The sequence below is a fragment of the Cricetulus griseus genome, chromosome 2 (assembly GCF_003668045.3).
Source record: "Cricetulus griseus strain 17A/GY chromosome 2, alternate assembly CriGri-PICRH-1.0, whole genome shotgun sequence".
In the NCBI taxonomy this organism is placed as follows: Eukaryota; Metazoa; Chordata; class Mammalia; order Rodentia; family Cricetidae; genus Cricetulus; species Cricetulus griseus.
Window position 1 is genome coordinate 195,431,336 of NC_048595.1, and position 4,789 is coordinate 195,436,124.

The 4,789-nt window shown below is 41.3% G+C and overlaps 1 pseudogene; it reads right to left on the reverse strand.

Annotated features, from left to right (window-relative positions):
- Positions 1-1,613: 1,613 nt before the first annotated feature.
- On the reverse strand, positions 1,614-3,988 carry LOC118238179 (annotated as a pseudogene).
- Between the last annotated feature and the right edge of the window lie 801 nt (positions 3,989-4,789).

Sequence of the window (4,789 nt, forward strand, 5' to 3'; positions counted from 1 at the left end):
AATCTGATGCCACTGGCCTCTTTAAACACCTGCAACCATGTGCACATCCCCCCAAGCACATATACATACACATAATTAAACAGTAAATAAATTTTTTAAAAAAAGAAAGCATGCATGAGACATGGAGAAACCAAGTTGATGCTGTTCAGGACACTGAACTAGTTTAAGCAATAGACAATGGCAGGTGAATTCATGAAGTGGCAGGCCCTCAATATGATTTTGTAGATCACCTGAGATCTGTGAGACACATTTATATTGCTGGAGAATTATATTGCCGGAGAATGACTATCTGCTTGCTTCCATAATTATTTTTCTTAGTAAAATACCATATGATTATTTAGGTTTCCACTTACTAAATCAAATGGCAAGCACATTCTGTAAACAGAGTTTGTGGTTTTCCTGGGATAATTAACCACACATTTACAATCCCTTGGCTTATTAACAATAGATGGCTATACTCAAGTCCACCCTGTATTCATTTTGCTGGTTTACACTCAGAAATGTTGTCTAGACTAATAACACACTTGTAGCCTGGTAGTTTATTAACATAAACAGTTTATGCTTCCACTGTCCTTCCAATGTTGTGAGGAAAGAAAGGTGACCCCCCCACCTCTCTCTCCTGTAAAACCAACAGCACCCACTTTTATCTTTTATTCTAGTTCTGAAGTCACACTGTTAAAATCTTGTTTCTCAAAATTAATAGCCATGAAGTCTTGTAAATATCACATAAAGATACTATTCAAGACTGTATTATAATACAATTATTTCATTTACTACTTTTCCTCTATAATTTCCTTAAAGAACTACCCTGAGAAGTTACAAAAGCACTTGGTTAAGAGCTGAAAGAGATCTGCAAGATGGCCTTGTCCACTGTAGCTCAACAAATGAAGAAATAGAGACTGAAAGAATTTAAGTGGGGTCAGGGAAGACAAAGGACAGTCCACCTCATTTATGACACAGGATCCCCCCGCTGGCTTAGAACTTGCCAAGAGGGTTAGTTAGACTACTGGCCATCATGCCCAGAGGGATCTACCAGTCTCCTCCTCCCCAGTGCTGGGATTACAAGGCTAGGTCACCACCCCCAGCTTTTATTACTTGAGTTCTGAGAAATTTAACACAGATCCTTGTGGAGATATTTTGTTTGTGATCTAACAAATAAAGCTTGCCTGAATATCAGAGTGCAGAGCTAAGCCACTCATTGGCCCTAGAGGACAGGCAGTGGTGGCACACACCTTTAATCCCAGGAGATTAAACTCAGGAGACTGGGGCATTCAGTCTGAGTTTTCGTAGAGACAGCATTTAGTCTGAGGGTTCCTAGGGACAGGATTGCCCATTTGGTCTGAGGATTCAGCAGAGGTAAGAACTAGTGGCTGACTGCTCTGCTTTTCTGATCTTTCAGCATTTATCCTTATACCTAACTTGGGTTTTTTATAATTAAGACCAAATAGAATTCGAGCTACAAATGTTCATGCTTGAAAGGCAAGCAAGTTACCAGTGGAGCTGTCAGACTCAAGAGTTCAACTTTCTCTCTTTTTTTCTTTTCAGACTTACTCACTTTATTTTTCCAGTATAAAAGCCCTGTGTGGTGATCATAGGTCCTGGGTCTTCTGAACTTAGACTTCAGTATGGGTTTTCACAAGATGATCAGTGATTTCCCAATAAGGAGACTTGGTAAATATCGACTCTTCCCAGGAGTAGGGCAGGGGTGTGGGTGGGGCAAGCAGTTATAGGTCTTGAAGATGGTATGTATCAACGGTGGCCTTGTCAAAGTTGCCCAGGTTGGCAGTGTAGCCCCTGGCTTATATGTAGTAGTCAATACTGGCCATGAGCAGCAGCCTCTTGGGCACAGGAGCAGAAATGAGACACATCAGCACAGAGCTACACTGGCCCAACACCTTGCATGGAACAGTTGTAGGCTTGCCAATCTTGTTCCCCCAGTAGGCTCTCCATAAAGGGATTATGATAGTGGCTACCTCCTTGGAGCACAAAGATCAACATGACCACATGTCTCCAATACTGACAAAAGCCTTGAACCTGGTCTGCTGGCCAGCCAACTCTGCTTCTGCACTGGTACGGTCTTTAGAACCTTTAGGGATGCTCCCAGGAAAAAAGCAATAATCTCAGATTCCTTAATGGGCAAGGAGAAAGGTAAACCTCTAGATTCCCTCCAGGGACTTGATCTTCACGTCCAGGTGACCCAGCTTGCTGGTAAGGATCTATTCTTTGTCTTCAGGTTTGCCTCCGCCAGCCCCGTGGCCTCAGCCACAGCCACAGCCACAACTGTGACCTCTAAGACCATGGCCCATTCCTCTACAGAAGCTGCTGTCATCCACCATTTAGTGTTTTCCCAAAGAATGAGTTTAACTTTCTAATTAATGGCCACACACCCAGCTAATGGCAGAGAACGAACCAGAACCCAGATCTTTGCAACATTGGGTTCCTCAACTGAATTAGACTGAAATCTCCATTACAGTTATTTCTTAGAGTTTACCAAGTTCAATACCTGTACTGTGTCATCAAGAGCCACACCAGGCTCAGGACATGGGATGAAGTGATTTATTGTTATAGAATTAGCTCACCATTTCACAAGTTTTCTGAACTCTTCTCCATAAAACAAATGTTATCAGGTGTTCCAAATTTGTAGTCAGAAGATAATCCTCCACCCAGACATTTGTCAATTTGTCAAATATTTAATGTACTGCTGACTATGTGTCAGTAAATACCATGCTTGCTAAAGACACTGAGTCCATGAAACACAAAGTCTAGCAGGAGGCAAATAAACCAAATATTGGCCAAGACTAAAGAAAGTGGTTAGCATATACAAGCATCTTGCATGAATTTCCTCATTCAAATATTCATGACAATAATGCATGATAACTAATTGTAACCATTTCACAGATGAGGAAAATGAGTCTTGGGAAGTTTAGTCATAACTCAGGTTTACATAATCAGGCAAGCCTATACTAACCATGTTTTTCTCTGGATCACAAAATGATACTACTTATAGTTTAAGCAGAAACAAAGACCTAGGGACTATTTGGAGAGAGCTCTTATTATGAAAAACAAGGGGACAAACAGAGATAACCAAAGGATACATTGAAGACATCATTTTGGTAGAAATCTTAGGGACAATAACAATGTCACTAAGACTGGAGCATAGATGTACAGGGGTGGGAAGGACAGTAGGAGAAGGGCCTAGAGAGGTGGATAGAGTTGTACTATATTCTGAGTGGTTGAGCATTCGAATTTAAGGGTTTCAAGGTCAGGTGACAGATCAGGTGGGCCTCTTGGCCAGTAAGAACACAGAGAGAGTGGAGATTTACAGCAAGCTCACAGTTAGAGAGCTGGTACAAAGCTCTTGAGATTGATCTTGATGAATCCCCAGAATGTCAAGGAGGAGAATGACTTAGAAGTTATTCCAAAGTTAGATTCAATAAAACAAGGTGACGGGTTGGATGGCTCAGCAGTTAAGAGCACTTTCTGTTCTTCAAGAGGACTTTGATTTGATTCCTAGTCCCAGGGAATCCAACACCCTCTTCCAGCTGGTCTGGCACCACAAATATGATGCACAGACACACATGTAGGCAAAATATTCATACACATAAAAAATAACATAAAAATGAAGAGAACTTTTAAAAACATTTTGATATGTAGAGTCAACTTATTCGATATACAGGCTAAGAACAATTGTGTTTTGTGTAGACTTCCACTTTAGAGTGTTTTACACTAATTCATAGCCCAACCCCCACTAATGAACTCTCCTTTCAGCAGATCCTCTCTGCTTTTTAGAACAAAGCAGAAAGTAAACAATGTAGAAATAAAATTATTTACCCACAGCCCAATCTTATCATCACATGAAAACTCCATGCCCTTTTAATAAGACATTTCCAGAACTGTCATGAAAGACCACAAGTTGTTTTGTACAGAAGAACTTGTCTAGCAAAGTTATCATAGGAAAACAGAAATGAGTAGACTGCTTACCTGCCATGTTGGAGACCCTGGGTTTAATCCCTCGTACTGTCTACAAAACAAAACAAAAGCATGATTGTAACACAAAACATAAAAGACCCAGAGACTGATACTGGGGTTCAGTCTTCAAGATGAATATCAGAAAAGCAAAGTAATGGGCCACTAGCTCTTACCTCCTCTTGAGGCTGAATGGGCTGATCCTGTCTCCACGAGATCTCACAAATCCTCAGACTGTAACCTCTCCTCAGTGTGGGTGGAGAATGAAAAGCCTCTCTGAGACCTTGCTTCTGTGTTATATACTTCCCTAATGTTGGGAATAAAGGTGTGAGCTCTAATTCTGTTTTAGAATGATTCACTCTTTTGTAGACCTGGGTAGCCTTGAACTCAGAGAGATCTGCCTACCTCTTAATTCTGAGTCCTAGAATTAAAAGTGTGTGCCACCACCTCCTAGTTTCTGGCTGCTGGGATTAAAGGTGTGTATCACCACTGCCTGATCTCTCTATAGCTCGAGGCTGACTTTACCTTTTTGAATCCTCAGTCAAGCTTTAATAAATAATAATAAAAAATATCACTACACATGATGGCTTGGAATGTGACACAATTGGCAGAATGCTTACCTAGCATGTGTGAGGCTCTGGGTTTAGTCACCAACATCATATAAATCCAGTGTGATGGCATGTACCTATAATTCCAGCCCTTAGGAGGTGGGGGCAGGAGGGTCAGAAACAAGGTCAGCTTCAGCTGCATAGTGAGTTTGAGGCCAGTTTGGGCAACATGAGACCCTGTCTGAAACACGCACGCACACATACCCACACACACA